General features: G+C 37.8%; 1 protein-coding gene across 9 annotated transcripts in view; it reads left to right on the top strand.

The window, feature by feature from the left end:
• Bbx (BBX, HMG-box containing) overlaps window positions 1-18,928 on the top strand; it is a 248,788-nt gene that overhangs the window by 116,819 nt on the left and 113,041 nt on the right. For 6 of the 9 annotated variants that reach the window (XM_026786253.1, XM_026786246.1, XM_026786230.1 and 3 more), the window contains one exon: window positions 905-1,018. The exons of the other annotated variants lie outside the window; for them this stretch is intronic. The gene's annotated coding sequence lies outside the window, so the exon portion shown is untranslated. The remainder of the gene's footprint in view (window positions 1-904; window positions 1,019-18,928) is intronic. 9 annotated transcript variants of the gene reach the window in all.

Raw genomic sequence — 18,928 nt, 5'->3', positions numbered from 1 at the left:
ATCTATCTATCTATCTATCTATCTATCTATCTATCTATCTATCTATCTATCTATCTATCTATCTATCTATCTATCTATCTATCTAGACAGGGTTTCTCTGTGTAGCTCTGACTGTCCTGAACCTTACTCTATAAACCAGTATGGCCTTGAATTCAGACAGCCATCTATCTCTGCTTCCTATGTACTGGGTTATAGAAGTGTACCACCACGACCCAGCCTAAAATTTTTATATTTGTTCTGGTGACTTCACTCAATTTTGTTTCTGTTCTAAATTTTCTATCTGTTTTTTCTGATATATTTAAAAATATTCTTGTAACATACCTTGTTATTGTCCTATAGGATAGAAAAAATTACCTTAAAGTAAGTAGAATTTGAATTTTATGTAAAAATTTGTGTTTATATACTTTTCTAATAGGAACAGCACAGGGTATCAGGAAAAATACTGAATTTTGGAGTCTGATTCGGTGCTCTAGTTTTTCATTTGTTTGTGACCTTGGGCAAATCACATTACCTCTGATTTTCATATTCAAAATTGGAAAAATGGTATTTTCTTGTCAGGCCAGGTTGCTTTGAGCATTGTGTGTGGACCTGGTGAAGATGAATGTTGATGGGTAAAGGTACATGATCAGGGAAACCTCAACAGTTGCTTTTAAACAGTTGATTGTATTGCTTGTTTAATATGACAAGGGCACCACCACTTCATAAATGGTACCATAAATGTGGACTCCAAACCAAACCCCAAGTTATGATTGCAGACTTCTCTGTCTCTGACTTTCTTGGCTGCTTAATCCCTGCAACTCTGACTAACTCTCAGTTCTGTATGTCTATCCTCTGATTATCTTTGTGTTTCCCCTCTGTGTTTCTCCTGACTGTCTCTGGTCTTTCTCTGTTTTTCTTGTCCCAGGCACCCTAAGGAAGACCCCAAGCCTCTAGCAGATGATATCATCTCCAGCATGTTATAGATGTCAAGGATTCCCTGGGATATTGAGAAATACCAGAGGCGAATTGTTCCACTGTAGTAAGTCAATCAGCCTTTATATAGTGACTACTGTTCAGAGTGTAGCTGCTGATACCCTGGGAGAAAAGTAGTAAGCTAGAATTCAGTGCAAAAGGCACAAGTCTCTCTTCTCGGGGAATCTGGTAGGTTGGCCCCACATGCAAATGAGGACGATTTTAAAGCTGATAAAAATCGTGTAAATGAGTTGTATTGTTTGTATGCTAAAGGGACATGTGGTTAATGCTACATAGAGATCAGGTAGTGTTAGCCAAATTTCTCGCATGAGTTTAAACTGTGAGTTTGAAATAGGAGTGAGAGAGCAGTAGCAGTAAGGAAAGTAGGAAGTTATTTCTGCCGGCCTTTGGCTAGTGTGCTCACTTGTCTCAGGGACTCTATTGGGATGGTAGTCAAATAAGCTTGATAAATTTTGGCCTAGCAAAACTTAACCTTTTATTCACTTAAAGGAGTTAGGTCAAGATGGCTGTGGATGTTTGCTCAGCATTAGCTTTTCTCCAAAAAAAAAAAAGAAAAAAAAAAAAGGGACAATACAGAGCTCACTTACGATGAATGAAAAATGTTAGCTGTGAACTTCTGAGACAGTGTGTGCAGAGAAATGGGAATGTTTTGTACAAATTTCTCTTCCCCAATTCGAGTTGAGATAATGACACGCAAAGGGTTTTTTGCCCACTGCAGTGATTTAAACTTGACTGTTGTTTGCCTCAAGAAAGTTCTAAACCCTTGAGCGTGACTCCAGGTGTACTTGCCAGTCTCTCCATTTATGTCCGTCACTCATTTTTCATTTCCTTAGTCATTATCCTGGTATCTATTACATTTTTATACAGTTCATTCCAACTTTAATATCCAAAGTTTTTCTTGATTAGTATTTAGTGGTTGGTAACTTTAGCTGACAGTATCAATGTTTTGCCGCTGTCAGGTACTACTTACGCATCAGTATTCTGAGAATCGTGGAGGGGTACCACGGTTTAAACTACTAGAGCTGCTAGTACTTATATATCTAACAGTTGTTTATTGAATATAGAGAGGAACATTGTAAATGCAGTATGCCCTCATATATCAGTCCTCTGCTCCGCAACATTCACTAAATGATTGAGTATTGAAAGTACTTCTGCTAGTAGCTGGCTGTGTTAAAACACAAGCAGATAAATAATGTAATCTTGAACTTCACTCTTGAAAATTACGTCTCCTAATTAAGATGAAGAATAGTTGCCATTGTCCTGGCTGTGTGTCAGCAGCTGGAATTTGTACACCTAACTGGGCTTTAGGTCCCTATTTGCATCACAGCAACCTGCTTAGTTGTGTCTCATGACCATAACATGCAGGTCATACATTGGACTTCCCTTTCATTGCTTAGAATTGGTTTGTTCTAGAAAAGGAATACATTTTTTTTTCTTTTTTTAAAGCAAGTATAATAAATGCTTTGACTTTCCTACTTCATCAGCACTGAAGCTTGAGTTCTGCCTTCTTGCCTCTACTTCTTACCGCCATCCCTGTGGTTGTGACCAAACGGATCCATCCTTCCCTTTTTTACTTGCTGTACCACTTAATCCCAGGTCTTTTCTCACACCCCATTGAGCATTTTTGAGTTGTATTAGACTTCCCTGGAGGTGATGGATCTGTGTAACTGTTGCTGAAAGATCCTGGCTTTCTGCTCTGGTTCTTCCCCTTGCGACTCCTGCTAACTGGCACCGAGAGGCCAGATTCCTTTCCTTGGTACACTCCCTCTGCCTTCTCACGCCTATTGAAGCTTGGGTCTTACAATTCTTATGTGACGTAGTTTTCAAACTTTGTTGGTAAGCTCCTCTGAACTAAGCACCGAAAGTAATGATGCCACAGACCAGGCTGCAAAGGATAGGGCATACCTCTGCTTTCTGTATATCCTAAGCATCTCTGCCAGGGTCTCGTGGAGAGCTCAGTATTTGACCTTTAGCCCAGATCAAATAAACGGTTCCCTTTTGGCCTTCAGGGTCAGAAAATAATTTGATCTCATTAGTGTTATTCATCTGCTTTTGAAATCCCCATGTAAGTCTAACAGTGTTTACATTAAAGAAAAGAATTAGGTAAAGAGAGAAATTTTCATATACAAAATGAAAAAGGATAAAACATTTAATGAAAGATTTATTTTTAATAAAATTCACCTATATCTAAATCAAGGTTGAAATTGAAAAAAAAAATAGTCTTAATTTTTTTTTTTAAATACCAGATTACTTATCATTGAAGGTATAGCTGTCACCTCCCTTCTGTAGCGTTCATGGACTGCAAACACCTGAGGTCTGTTAGACTATATAGGTCTGGGGATAAGAAACCAGATGGCTGCCCTACTCCTTTACCATCTGCTTGCTTCACTAAACTCTGGGAAAGCATATTTTTCCCAGTGTTCTGTTTTCTAAAGATGTCGTTAGCCATCTTATCTGAAGAACACGTTAGTTTTTTGTTGCTTAGGAATGCAAGGAGAAAAGCATGCCTTTGTGCTTGTAAAAGAAAAATCAGGAATTACATGAATTGAAAATTTTACTGATAGGAAAATGCTTTTGCTAACCACCTTCATATTGTCTCTTTGATTAATGTAAAATGTTTGATCTATTAAGTATGCACATTAATATTTCAAATTATCAGTATAAGTTTCTTTTATACTATTAATTCAGTTAGCACTTTATTAATTTAGACTTCAGAGTGCTTTGCCAAACCAGAGCTGTAATTTAGAATTCTTAATTTAATGTCTTCTGAAAAAGAGACATGGTCCCTGATTTCAACTGCAACAAATATTAAAAATAAACTAGTAGTATTAACAGGTTGAAGTATTCATAAACACAGTGGAGAGATTAACCAATAATAAACTTTTGACAGAAGATTTTCTTTCTGAAGGAAGATAGAAGTGCTAAATTAAGAGTAGAATTTCAGTTATGTATTCAATTTTATTCTAACTTTATGGCTGTTTTATAACAAACCTGGAAATGAATATAAAGGCCCAAAGTTGATCTGTACTTAATTATTCAAATAATTATGCCAAAGCAGATTTACATGTATTATTAAAAAGCATTTGGTAAAGTAGTTTTCAGCAGCCTCATAAAAGTTAGCTGTTGCTGGGACAATATTCATTTTGTCTAAGAGTTCACATATGGGTAAGAAAGCTGTGAAGAAAAGTGAGCAGTGAATCTGTTTTCCTGAAGTTAATTTTCCAATATGTTGCCATTTATTCTGCTACCTGGAAAATCCACATTTCTAAAAGGCTGACTAGGCATTATTGAATAACAAATAAATCACAGAGAACAGAGAAGATGGCACCTTAAGGTTGACCATTGTTCTGGGAAAATCAGTGTCTTCAAAGATGATTGCCTGGACACCAGCACATTTGAAAAAGGGTTTTCTTCTGCATGTCTGCCAAGCCGCTGCCTCCTAACTCTCTGATTGTGTATGTTTCTTTCATACTCAGCCAACTGACACTTAACTTCCTTTCTCTCTGTCTGCCAAGTACTGCGTTTCCTTTGAATGGTGGCATCATTGCCCTCAGGTTAAAGTCTGCTTTGAGCTTAGAGGAATTTTGGCTGCTTTTGAAGAATCCATTTATGGTTATTTGCTGTTATTTAACCCTTACACGGCACCTATAGATAAATTTGTTATAATTAGGTAGGTGGCAGTGTTGCCTCTATAAATCTTGTGCTGGTGAGTGAACTGGGTGTTTTATCACTTAGCAACCCACGACCTTCTAAGAAGCACACTTGACCCAGAGAAACCAGTGCTTTGGGAATTGAATCAGACAGCTTTTAGATTTAGGGGTCCCGTTGGGAATGGCCAACAAGCTCCTATGAGCTGTCTCCATCAGCCTGCTGTTGAGGACAAAAGTATGTGAAGCTATGCTCTAATTTTTATGTGGTGGTTGGGGATTGGAACTGAGAACCTCATGCTTGTCTGCAAGACCTCTCCCTTGCCTAGGTGTTTTTGACAGAATTGATAAGAATAAAATGAAACTTATTTTTAAATGTTTGAATGGGACGATAATCTTGGTTTAACTAGTTTGCACTTAAAAATAAACTGCAGGGGTTTGAAAAAGTAAAGTTTAGTTTCTGATACCCAATGAATTACCCTTTACCAACACCGGCAACATGTCTACCTTCTGCCTCTGAATTCCTTGTACAAGGCATTCTGGAAGGTTTTTTTTTTTTTTTGAGGTAGAGATAGAGAGATCTTTTCTTCCTTCTTTTTAAAGTATTGTTAGTTTTTTTTAATGTTACTTCTTTTTAAAGGTGATTTCTTCTAAAGCGTGGTTGAAGAATATATATATATATATGTATGCACACATATATATATTTCATATTGCTGTTTAACTCTTAAATATGTTTAAAAGATGCTTTTTGTTGAACAGATATTTTTCTTTCTTTCTCTTCATTTTTGCCCCTTATTTTTATTTCTCTTTGTACAACCTGCATTTTCTTCAACAAAAGGGGCATTAGGTTCGTAAAACAAGATGCAGCTGTCTGAAATACGTTCATTGACTCAGTTGGGCATCCTGTAGTTACCCAACAAAAGTTATTTGATTTGGGGGTAGCATCAAGAAATCAAAATAAGCATTCACATTCAGTTGTAGCAGCTCTAGTCAGTGTTTGTACCTATAACTGAAGGTCTTATCATGGGTAGTGCATGCTAATGTTAAGCTTTGCTGAGATTTGAGCTCACTGTTGAGATTGTTAATAAGGGAGGTAAGAAACAGAGACCAGTGTCCCTTCTGAATGTTTGATCCCCAAAGGAGCAATCAAATCTCCATCTCAAGATTGATTCATGAAAGCTTACATCAGTTTGTAACTAAGATGAGGGATAAAAATCTGTGTTTATTCTTTAGTGAAAAGCAGTGAGTACTTTTTTTTCACTAGAGGAAATAAAAGAATGAAATGGACAGAACCAGAAGCACATGGAGAATGATGTCCCAGAGGACTTTTAGGAACTGCAGAATTGAGTGGAGCAGTAAAAACTATTCACACATTTTATTAGATCCATATAGAGCTGCAAACTGATGGTCTCTTTGAGAAGCCAGTGTTGTAAATATTTAGATAGGAAAAGAATATTATTAGGTCCCCAGAGTAACTGAATGTTCACAATGGAAGAGTGCATTGAAGTAACAAATAATATATTTAGAATGTTTTTTATATATATGTGGTTTCTCAAGACAGTTTCTCTGTAGCTTTTTAGAGCCTGTCCTGGAACTTACTCTGTAGACCTGGCTGGCCTTGAACTCACAGAGATCCATCCGCCTACCTCTGCCTCCCGAGTACTGGGATTAAAGGAGTGTGCCATTGCCACCCAGTGAAATCTTATATCTTCAAAGCCTTTGTCTTGTGATTCTTCATATTTGATAGCCAAAGAAAGATTAATGTATTTGGGAAAGCTTTAAACACCATATCCTGACTTGTACTGGAACATTAGAAGTGCCGCCTTTAGTTGGCCCTGTCTCAGAGGAGTGTTCTTGTGGCTACGCTGTGGAACGGAGTATTAGCACAGATGCCTTGGGTACACTTGTTGAGACCTTAAGGACCTCTTCACCTGAGCTTCCTGAGTACAAAAGTGATTGTCTTACACATTCGCATATGATTCAGCACAGATTATAGAGGAAAGATTGTGTTTATGTTTGAGTTACAGTCTGCAGAGTAAATATTGGTAGGATTTGATCTTTTCATATAAAAACCCTTGACGTGTGCTCTGAACTGAAGGGATCTGGGATAATATGACACCAGTCTTCAAACATAAGTTAAATGTGTTGTTTCAGGGAAAGACCCTAAGTGGGAAGCATTTGGTGACCCTTTAGAAACTTCATTCAAGGTTCATGTTTTTGAAATTGTGTTGTACTGTGTGTGGGCAGTTCTTCAAGATGACACCTAAGTATAATGTTGAGTTTCATAGTGACTGAAGTAGTTGAGTCCCGTGAGAAAGTAGCTGAAATGAAGGAGAATTAAAAGTATATTCGCTGTTGTATTACAGTCCACAAAAGTAGTGTGCCAAATTAATTTAACCTTTCTTAGAAAATATTAGGTTCTTATGATACATTTAATCCAGAAATATTCTCACATAATATTTTTCTTTTTTATCAAATGTGTCTGTCATAGCAATGAGTGCCCAGTACAAAGTAATTGCATTAATTCTTTTTGAAGGTAATGAATTCACATCGTTAGTAACGGCATCAGTCTAGTCAGTGAGAATTTGAAAAATTTATTTGAAAAGTTCTTAGTCCTACACTTGAATTGGGAATAAGTTTCTGACATGGAGTTTGAGGGTCAGAGTAAAGCTGTAGTTCAAGTCCACATAAGTATAAACAGTCTTTGTGACTCCAGTAGATGATGGTAATAGAGAAAAGGAGCCTCACAGTTTTTAAATTAAAAACACATTTATTTTTAAAATTGTAATATAATTAAATCATTTCCTCTCTCCTTTCCTCCTTCCTACCTCTTTATTGTACCTCCTGCACCACATTCCCTCAGATTCATGGTCTCTTTTTCTTTGTTATTGTTGCATAGGTATATAACACAACATGCTATGTCTGTTAGTGTGCTTGTATGTATTCTGGTATGGGTTCTGGTATGACCACAGTGGTATAACTACAAAAGGTAAAGTTAGTCCTTATTTAGGAAAAAAAGTAGTTATACTTATCTGATGTAATTTGACTCAAATCATTAATACCACTTCTGTTTTCCACAAGAAAAATAGAGCTTATTGGTACCTTATCTTTAATCCCTTTAAATTATAAATTAATGGCAAAGAGCCTGGAAAGAGGCATCATGTGTGCTCTCTGGCTGCATAACTGGTGCTAGAAACGTCACCTGTTAGTGTGACTTTATTTTTTTGAATAAGTGCCAGTACAGCCTCTGACGCAGAAAGATGGATCTGGGTGTCCTACTGTTAGTAACTCACTGTATCACTGGCTTTTTAATTTGTCACAGATTCCAAGTTTATCATAATTAAATAAAAAGATCCCTTTTGCACTGAAATGTTGAACTTTTATATCAGTTGAAAGTTCTTGGACAGGAAACCTTTGCTCTAGTAATGACTTTGGACTCTGGATGTTCAGCAGGATGACTGATCCAGTGTATTGCTGCCAAGTACGGGGAAGACATGGAGAAGTGCGGTGTGTAGAGTTGCTTTGACTCACCCTTTCCTTTGGCAGCAGCTGCAGGCCTGTGGCAGCAGTACAAAATCTGTGTACTTGCCCATTTCAAAGCTGCTTTTCTTAGGCTCCCGGAGCAGTTTGTATAGAGGTGGAGCCAAAGTAAGATGTCTACAGACGCAGTCTCAAAAGCAATTCACATGTAACCTACAAAGGACCCCTTTGAGATTTGTGTTATCACTATATTCCCCAGACTTCTTTTAAAGCTGTTGCAGAAGAATTGTGTTTGGGCTGTGCCTAATAAATCTTACTGAGCTGAAATCTGCTGTAGTGTTTTCCAGATTCCAACTATAGGATTACTGAGATTTAGAGGGGCTGCTTCTTCCAGGACCAGATGAAGTGAACCTGAGTTAGCGATAAGTAAGATATCCAAGGCATTCGTTAGTATTTGCATCTGAATTACAGATTTTCACTCGATGCGACTATTTACCGTCAAAATCTGGTTCTGTGAATATCAAGGCATAAATTCTAAAATAACAATCAGGATTTTAACCTTAATGTGAAAGTTAAATACAACTGTCGGCTGCTCCAAAAACTTATAGGAAGACACAGGAAGCAGTCCAAGAAGAAAGAATGTGTGGTGTGTCTCCACTTTCTCTGAAAGACGGTGGGAGAGAAAAGATGTCACTTTAGAGGAACGTTAGGATTCTTCTCAAATAATGAGGATGCACCCACGAATCCTGTGTGTGGGCCCGTGCTTCCCAAGCACCCCTGAGGCTGCACTGCTCCCACAGCTACAGTAAATCTAAGGACCATGTTGGTGGAAAACAGAAATGGCTGCTTATGCCCATTTAGTGAACAATACAGATTCTCCCTTTTATAATTGATGGGTTTGTTGTGGAAGGATACCTCATCCCCTTCCTATGGCAGTAGTGATGGAAGACAACATAGTAAGTCCCTTATTTGCTTTTCAGACCCACCTAGGTAGCAGTTTCCATAAGGACCCTGTAAAACCAAAGTGTAGAACATCTAAAGGATGATTTTAATGAAAAAGAATAGAAAAGTCAGTGTGGCTCAGTGGAAAGAGCTCTAATCATGTGATCAAGAGACAATGAGCTTAAATATGCTGATAATTAAATCTGCTCAGTGCACTTTAGCTAACCTTTGACATTTGTGGATTTCTTTTTCTCCCTTTGTAAATTAGGTGGTACCCAAGAATTGTATCTGTAGTCCCATCTTCTATAAAATGAATGGTTTCACTTGTAAAAGAATAACTCCTTAAGCTGAAACTGTTCTGCCAAGTGTAGCAGTAGTAACAAACGCAAAGTTCCTGGGGAAATGCGTTGTGACAGGCTGCATACAAACTTGTCAGAGTAGAGTATCTTTCAAATTAGTCATTAATTTTTGTATTGCAATGTGAAAATATTTAAAAAATGTAAAAAAGAAGCTTATATGCACCATCTTTTAAAAAATGTAACAAAATTACTGCCCCCTCCCATCCTAGTTTGCTTTCTGTCGCTGTGATAAATGCTATGACCAAAAAGCCACTTGGGAAGGAACGGGTTTACTTGGCCCACATGTCTCGATTATAGTCCATCACAGAGGCAAGTCCGGGTAGAAACTCAAGGCAGGAACTGAAACATAGACTGGAGGAACACTGCTTACTGGCTTACTCCTCATGGTGTCCAGAGGTAGCATCACTCATAAGTGAGTGAGCTGGACCTTTCCACGGTAACCATTAGTTAAGAAAACCCCCGGAGACTTTCCTACAGGCCATTCTGATGGGTCTGGTGCCTCACTTGAGATTCCCTCTTCCCAGATATGTCTAGTTTGTGTCAAGTGGACAAAAACCAACCAGCGCATGCTCCAAACTTCTTCTGAAATAAACAGAGCTCAAGTATGGACTATAGCTGTGATAATTCAAGTAATTAGCACTTTTACCTGATTAAATCTAAATGTAAATGCTTGTTTGATTATGGAATGAATAATAATTGAAATAACTCTTTGGTCTGCTTTCTCAGCCATGTGTGTTTTGCCATGTGTGTTTATGCCGTGCTCCCTTTAGCATTAATTTCATTTTAACTGGTTATGATTTGTGTTGCTGCCCAGCCTGCTGTACAAGAAAGCTCTGCAGCTGTGCTCTCAGACATGGCACCACTGCTGGGAGGTCGTGCTGCTATCTAACTATCAGATGTAGCTTGGTTAGTTCAAGTGACTGTGTCCTCCTGTGGCTTAGAATAACAATAATTACCTGCCTAATGTAATTATAGTTCTTGATATAATAATCTCATATCATTAGCACTAGTAAATAAGAACATATTTGTTAAGTCGGCTTTCCTTTCAAACTATATATGGACCTTGATTTGTCTTCTGAGCATCTTAAATTGACCTGTTCTTTCTTGTCCTTTGTGATGGTGGTAGAGATTCAACTTCGAATTTAATATTAATATTGCCAATTACGAGCGCGTGCGTGCGTGCGTGCGTGTGTGTGTGTGTGTGTGTATGTATGTTTGGAATGTTTGTGTGTGTGTATGTTTGGTATGTTTTAGTCCAGCTAAGATCAGTAACTGGTGAGGAGAAACTGTAAGGGGTGGCTACTTCCTCATGTGGAGAAACTTTTTACAGGATTATATCATCGGAATTTTAGTATGCATGAACTGAGAAACTTTACAAAACATCCACTAGATGGCACCTTATTATTGCATCCTAGACTTCGCCTGTGGCATTCCTGACTAGAGGGTGAAATTTAAACAGAAATTGTTTTCTCAGAATCTTTGTTGTTAATGAAAACAAGGGTTTGTGTAAACTTTAAAAGTCCTTGGACGGTGAAAACGTTATCACAGCATGCTTGGTAGCGTGTGTTCTATTGGGAACCTGCTTTCCTAATCTTTTTTATATTTGCAATAGTTATGAAATCATAGAAAAATAGAAAACTGGTTATGATGATCATCACTTAGACAGTCTTGGTTTCTTCAGGCATTGAACATTGTGCTTTTAACGGATATAGCTTATATTTTTTTTTATGGTTCTGAAGTTCTTTATTCTTTCCCTTTCAACCATGTAACCTAGGCAACCCCCAAACACTGGATCCTTTTGCCTCAGCCTCTATTCACTGATGGGATTCTAAGAGAGTGAAAGTATGCTTAGCTTCAAGTTCTTAAGGTTCTAAGTGCCAGTGGCCTGATCTTTTGGAATATTTCCTATTCATTTTTCAAGTTATCAATAAAAATAGTAATAATAGTGATGATGAACGCTAAAAAGGAATCCCACCCTAGCTCAGAATTGAGTATAATAAAGGGTTATTTATTTAGGGGTAGACTCACAGATCACAGTCCTCTGCACAAACGGGGAAGAGGAACTGAATCCAGCAGCCAGAAGAGAGAAGGAACGCATGCTTTACATGGGCATTTATAGGCTTTCCTACAGCATAATAGTGCCTACAAGCTTAAAGTTCAGCCTTGTTCAGCCTGTTGCAATTTTAGAGTTTATGCTTTATAGAGTTTTATACCCAGACATGTTTTTGTTTTGTTTTATTTTTGCATTGTATGCTAAGGGAAAGCTAGAAATATTAAAATTATCTAAAGGACCACAAAGACTGCACTCACAATTCTATTACATAGAGGGAATGTTATAAGCAGAGTATTTATTTATTATTCTTCTGAGCTTTAAAGTCAAATATTTATTACGTATTTTTACAAAGATCGAGTATAATTGGTCTGTCACATATGGTCTGACACTTTTCCCATTGTTTATTTTAAATGTCTGTTAACAGCAAGTGTCAGTTGTTGCTGGTGGTTTCTTTGTGTTGTTTTTGAGATTGAATCTTACTTGCAGCTTGGGCTGGCCTGTTCTGGCAGTCTTCCTCCGGCTTCCTGAGTGCTGGGATTGCAAGCATAGCCACCTTATCCAGGCAGATTTTAGTTAGTCTCCCACTATTTCTATTTAGCCTTTTCTCCTCTGTCTTCTCTTTCCTACAGATTTTGACATACAGTATATTGTAGTATTCACTGATAACATTAAAACATTAAAAGCAGCAGAGGCGAAGCTGAGGTGATACTGTCATGAGTTTGATGTCAGCCTGGGCTACCTGGTAAGTTCCAGGCCAGTCTGGGAAAGAGTAAAGACCCTGCCTCACGCAGCAGCAAACAATCAGCAGAGTTGAAGCTGGCACATCGAGCTGTGGTTCTTAGGAATACTGATGCTAATGAGGCCAATAGCTCGTACTTGCTAATTGTAACTTATTCAAGTTGATTTGATTGTTTATGTTCTCTGATTAATTGTAATAATAATAACAGATCTTCATATGCACTTATTCTGTGGAAAGCCACAGTTCTAAGTAGGGATACGACTAGGTCTGAAGATTTCTTTATATAGAGACTGCTGTTTCCTATTTTATCTATAGGATTTCAGGGCACAGAAAGATTGGATTATTCCCCCAAAGTAAGAGTGAGCAAGGAACCCAGGAACTCAGCATGGAGGTTATGGATAAGAGAAACGCAGGAGTCTGTGCTGTTAAGTTTCAGCTCAAATCACATGAAATAGCTGGATATAGCCAGCTGGAGTGGAGCAAGTAATCTGGGGTTTCTTTCAAAGACACGTTTAAGAACATGGTCTGTATTTTCTCATGTCTTTTTCTTTTTTTTTTTATAAATTTTTTCATACAATATATTTTGATTATATTCATTCCCTTCTTTCAAATCCTCCCGAATTCCCCCTCCCCCCCCCCGCCTCCTTACTCACCCTACTTCACGTTCTTTCTCAACACACAAGGCAAACAGCAAGACTATAGGAAAACAAAGCATGAAACAAAACATGCACACATACACAAAAAAGTTATTTTGTATTGGCCAACTATTCCTGCATGAGGGTCGTTCTGGAGTGCAGCTGATAAACCCTTTGACAGACCTTTAAAGAAAACTGTTGTTCCTTTTCCAGTAGGTATTGATTGTCAGTAGCGTCTCCATTGGGGTGGGGCTTTGTGTCTGTTTCCCTTTTCAGTGAAACATTTAGCCTGGTTTCGAGCCTGTGTGGATCTTATGCATGCTGTCATGGTCTCTGTCTGTTCATATGTTATCAGTCCTCTTATGTCAGGAAGTGGTGTGGGAAGTCCTTCTGTATATGTGTTGCTTTTATTGGTTGATGAATAGAACTGTTTCAGCCAGTGGCTTAGGAGAATAGAGTAAGGTGGGAATTCCAAGCAGAGACAGAGGAGAAAGTAGGCAAAGTCAGTGAGAAGCCATGTAGCTTCCAAAGGAGACAAATGCCTCCTCCATTGGAGCCTACCGAAACTTTGCCGGTAAACCATGAGCCTCATGGTAAAATATAAAATAATAGAAATGGGGTGTAAGATGCAAGAGCTAGCTAGAAATATGCTAAAGCTATTGGCCAAACAGTTTTGCAAATAATATAGTTTCTGTGTGATTATTTTGAGGGCTGCTGAGAAACGAACAAGCAGCCTCCTCCTACAAGGAAGGCACTGTATTCTTGGAGTCATCTACCATGTCTGACTCTTAAAAATCTTTCCATTTCCTCTTCCTCTCCCTGAGCCTTGAAATACAAACACACACACACACACACACACACACACTTTTTTATAATGATGTATTTATTTTATGTACATTGAGGATTTATACACTACTTTCAAAATGGTGCTATATTTTTTCTTGAATGTAAGATTCTAAGTTACAGAGTTCCTAAAATAGATAATCTAGATTCCAGTTATGCATGGCACAGCTCAAGTCTTTCTTTGTAAGGTGGCACAATGTAAAATTTTTGGTACACAATTTATATGACAAAGTAGTAACTCTACCAAGATTCAGTCTCAGATTTTGAGGGGCCTTTTGTTTGTTTTGTTTTGTTTTTCAAGATAGGGGTTCTCTGTGTAATCCCTTGTCCTAGAACTCACACTGTAGACAAGGTTTGTATCAAACTTGGAGATCTACTTGTCTCTGCCTCCCAGTGCTGGGATTAAAGGGGGTTTTAATACCACCCAGCATTGAGGGGGCTTTGATACTACCTTTTCTCAGCTTTGTCTGGGTCATAATTGCTATGAGTATAGGAAGTACATGGTTCCCCAATTACATAAACATTTATTTAATGGATATTCATTAATCCCAGCACTTGGGAGGCAGAGGCAGACGGATCTCTGTGAGTTCGAGACCAGCCTGATCTACAAGAGCTAGTTCCAGGACAGGCTCCAAAACCACAGAGAAACCCTGTCTCGAAAAAGCAAAAAAATATAAATAAATAAATAAATAAACATCTAATATGTCCCAGGCATAATAGCAGCAGGCATTTGCTGGTGAATAAAATCCAACCTCTTCAAAAAGGGCACAGTGTATGGCCAGCAACCAAAATCTTAGGAATAGCAGGTCTTTTGTATTGTCTGCCTACTTGCTTTTGTATTGTGTTTATATAAAAAAGAAAAAAATTAAAACAGAAGTCCTGTTAGCTACTAATAATTATATTACGCTTTATCTGAGTTCCAGAAAGAAGGGAAGCCTGGGAGGAACCAGTGTATATAAGAAATAAAACTTAAGATTTCCGCTGCTTCCTGCGAATCAGTATGAACAGTTGTGGCTAGAAGATGGTGAGACACAGGCAAGGGAGCCCTGGTTTTAGGTGACAGATAAATGAAGAGTCAAATCCTGTTTATTTGACTACATAAAGCTTTTGATTCTTAGAAAAGTCTGGAAAATGTATACCCAGAGTAGAGGTTGAAAAGTGGTATACATGCACAGAAACATAAAAGTAGACCTTTTTCAGCATGTCTGAGCTTCTTTTTTTAATTGGAGCTTAGATAGACAAATACACCATTTTTGATTATATCTTTTCTCAAAACAAAATGTCCCCAAATCTAAATAGGGTTTTAAGAGTCCAGTATTTCTAAAGAGACCACGGAGCACAAGTGGTATTAGTCATATAAAAGGAAGAGAGGTTTCCATGTAAAACGAACATGTTGATTGGTGGGAGAGCCGAATTGTGAAGGCATTAGGGCTTGCTGTACCTGACAATGTAATTACACTGTTGGAAGAAAGAGCAGAGAGAAGGCCAGTGTTCAGTCAGAAACCGCTGTTTATATAATATTTAGAGGAGATGATCTGTGCTTCTGTTGAGTTAGGTCTTGTCATACTTGTTATTTTAGGTCTCTTTATTTACTGACAGGTCCTTCAGGCTTGCTGCACACATAAGTAAGGAAGCACTAACATTTCAGCTTTCATACTAAGTCATTGTAAATTGTTATAATTTAAAATGGAGATTTGCAATTCTAAATAATAGATTAGAATTTCATTGCTCTTTTGCAGATTTTAGAGTGGCATTTCATATTTCAAAAATGACTCATCAGCTTTGCATTGTTCTGTTGGTTAGTCACCCCAACCTTGTGAAAATATTATTTCCCAGTAGGTCTTGGAGTGTGCATCTATATGCGTGCTACTACATGACTAGCAGAGGGAAAAGGGTTCATTACTTCTTATAGTTCTGACTACCATGGCATCTCAACAGTGTAAACTCTAATGATGGTGGTAATAATAATGCTGACATATGGTATTCCTGCTTTATGAAGAACAAACCTTTTTTGTTAGCTTGTAAATAAACACAAGTAGAAATATTAACTGAGACATTTTTATGACATGAGGATTATAAGTAATCATATAGTGTAAAAAAAAACTGAGCCAAGGACACAAGGATATAGTGAATGAACTCTATTCTTGAAAATAACTGAGCAAAGCAAATTGCAATATTGTTTCTAAGAGAAAAAACCCTGCTAAGATTGCTTTTAAAAATAGTGCTAAATTGTTTTCAGAATTGTAGTTTTTATATTTTATATATTAGATGTTGTAGTGATTCCCAGCTAGGTCCGACCACCCTCCAGGAAGTGCTTGGAAACTTGTGAGACCTTATCACAGTGATGGAATGAGGAGGGCTTGCTTCATCCTGAGACTGGAGAAGGGGACCTGCGGGATGTGGATGGAGCAATGAGTAAAAAGGCCCTGCCTGTAAAGACCTAGCCCTCCCAGAATGGCAGTGTTCCCACTGAGAAATGCTGGCTTAGCATAGTGTGTATAACTAAGTCAGGCAGAAATAGTAAGTGGTTGAAAGTTTCCACCACTGGACACGGAGGGTGCTTTCCATGTACATGAACAATAAGGTAGATGTGTGTAATCCTGTTGAAATTCTGGAAATTTCCATTTAAATTAGTATTTTACTATGATCTGTGTGAGTTTTACTTGGTTACTTATCTAAGGGTCAGTTTTCCTCTGCTGTGTCTCAGTCAAGCAAATCAGTGGGCAAGAACAGGTGTAAATTCCCCAAATTTTATATCTGAAGGTCATAAAAGTGAATCTGGACCCGTGGAGGAGGCTGTGTCCTCAGCAGCAGTAAACCATGTGCTCAGCAGCTGCTGATGATGCTAGCACTGCAGACATGCTATAAAATGACAGCATGTACTCAGATTCTTCATAGCCGTGCAGTGTTATGAAATGTAGAGATTCTCAGGAAGGACAGGAGACCTATAAATGTACTACATGTAAACTAACTTCCCTCCTTCTTATAAAGTCACAGTTTTAGTACTTTCATTAGACATTAGAAACGACTGAAAGATTTGAGGTGCAAAACTTTCTCAAGGAAAAAACATTTCTTTCTTTCCACATTCTCAAGGTTACACACGATTCAGTGTTTTCTTCAACTGTCTCTGACATTTGTTCCCTTAGTTATTTTGAGGACAGTTCAAGTATTCAGCACTCAATGAATGCAGTCTTTATAGTAGTCGTGCTTCCACTGAGTGTGGAAGACAAACCTGCAAACAAAAACTTTCTGTCCTAGGTGATAAGACACGATCAGGCGCTGTGTGGATGTGATACTGTGGGGTGAGCAATCAAGGTATGGAAATCACATGAGCTATGGAAATGAGGCAGAACAGCATTTGTGCTCTCCCACTGCAGCCCAGAACATTGGCTAATAAGCCAGGATAACTGTGGCATAAACATAGACAGTAGAGTTTTAAAATTCACTCTTAATTAGACTGTGATATGTTGAGTCTGTTTTTTATTTCTGTATATAGTCAAGTAAATGCTTCACTTCTTAATACTCAAGCTGCAAACTTTGCGCAGTAATTGAATCACAGACAAAAAGGCCCATTTGCCATAGTTGCAGTAATTAAGTAGTGAAGCAGTTAATTTTGAGCAAGTGCGAAAAGATGTCTCATGGTCACAAAAGATTGGGAAGAGAAAATGACTTTCCAAGGCAGCATATTGATTTGGCACCTTAGAAACCTGATACTCTGTCCCGCTGAATTACATTTAAATTAATTGTTTTTAAATTAACTTGCTAGTTTCACTGTGTCTAAGTCAGATGAGAATCATACTCGAAAGCACGAAGGAAGCTCAACATTACCTACAGCCCACTGACTAGCCCTCCCATGGCTCTTGTGAGCTCCTGGTGTTTAGCTGCTTCATATTTTCTTTAAGCATACATGCACATCTAGTTTGGTTTCTTTTAAATTGACATCATGGTAAATAAGAGTGACTACAATGAATTCTGTAGGAAAAAAAATTTGCTGATTTTTACCATCAAATTTTGGTGTATTTTCTTAGTTTCATTGTTTTTCTGTTTCTCAAAGGTAGTGAGGTTCAGGTTTTAAAAGTGAACTTTTGTATTTTATAAACTCCTTTCTTATGTATTTTATATGTCTGTAAAATCCCTGTCATTTAGTAAAAATGGATGGTGATGTTTTCTTTTTCAGCTAGAAGAAAACTTAGGGTACTGTATGGATTTATAATCACAGTTTACTGTAATGATGTCAGAGCCAGTGGCATACGCATGACCTTGTCAGGTTATCATTCCTTAAATTTGAGCTTCGCTCTGGTGACCCACATTATATGCTCACAAATGAGGTGGCTTGTGTTGCCCTGCTCTTAGTCAGTCTGTCAATGTGCTGAGTGCTAACTTTGTGGATGAATGTCGAAATTAAAACTTGCTTTGGGGGGATCATGTTCAAACAAAACTATCTTTTGATGTGATGTTATGTATGTGGGATGCATGTGCATATACATGTGTGTGCCTAGTATTTGGTGCCAGTAAAGACAACTTAGGTGTAGTTTTTAGGGTATCATCTACTTCAGACCAGTTTCAAGTGGTGATGAGAAGTTTCAATCAAGGATTACAAACTGTCCTTGTGATTCACTAGAACCTGCTGTTTCTCCTACTAACAACTCTAAGGGCTGCTTGTTACCAAAAATAAGAGCCTCCCTGTTAGTGTATGATGTTAGTGTCTTTCCTTCTCAAATTAAACTTGGAAATTCTTACTTATAAGCAGTGACTTTTGGATTACAAAATATTTCAGTAAATGATATAGTGTCATTTATAGTCTCTAGTAGGTTAAAATGGACTGGAATAAAAGGAAGTTAATTGGCATAAGATAATTGTTATAAGATATAAGATGGTTTTTGTTTTATTTTTTTATTTGCCTTATGTATGCCTCTGAGAAGGTGAACGTGATGTTACAGACAGTTGTTAGTTGTCATGTAGGTGCTGGGAATTAAACCCAGGTCCTCTGGAAGTGCAGCCAGTGTTCTTAACCACTGAGCCATCTCTACAGCCCCCAAATAGGCTTGCTTTGTAATGAAAGATGCATGCCATTATTAGACTTCTGTTGTAATAGAAAATGTGAAGGATTAAGACTATTCAACTACATACAACATTTAACTATAAGACATTAAGGTCTTCAAGCTTTCTTTACCATTACAGTTTGCTATAAATAAATCCTTGTCCCACATCCCACAGAAGGAAAGGTCTCCCTTTGATCTTATGGATGCTTTTAGTAT

Source organism: Microtus ochrogaster, chromosome 2 (genome assembly GCF_000317375.1).
Source record: "Microtus ochrogaster isolate Prairie Vole_2 chromosome 2, MicOch1.0, whole genome shotgun sequence".
Taxonomy (NCBI): domain Eukaryota; kingdom Metazoa; phylum Chordata; class Mammalia; order Rodentia; family Cricetidae; genus Microtus; species Microtus ochrogaster.
The sequence above is the reverse complement of the archived record's forward strand: the minus strand, read 5'-3'. Positions and strand labels throughout refer to the sequence as shown.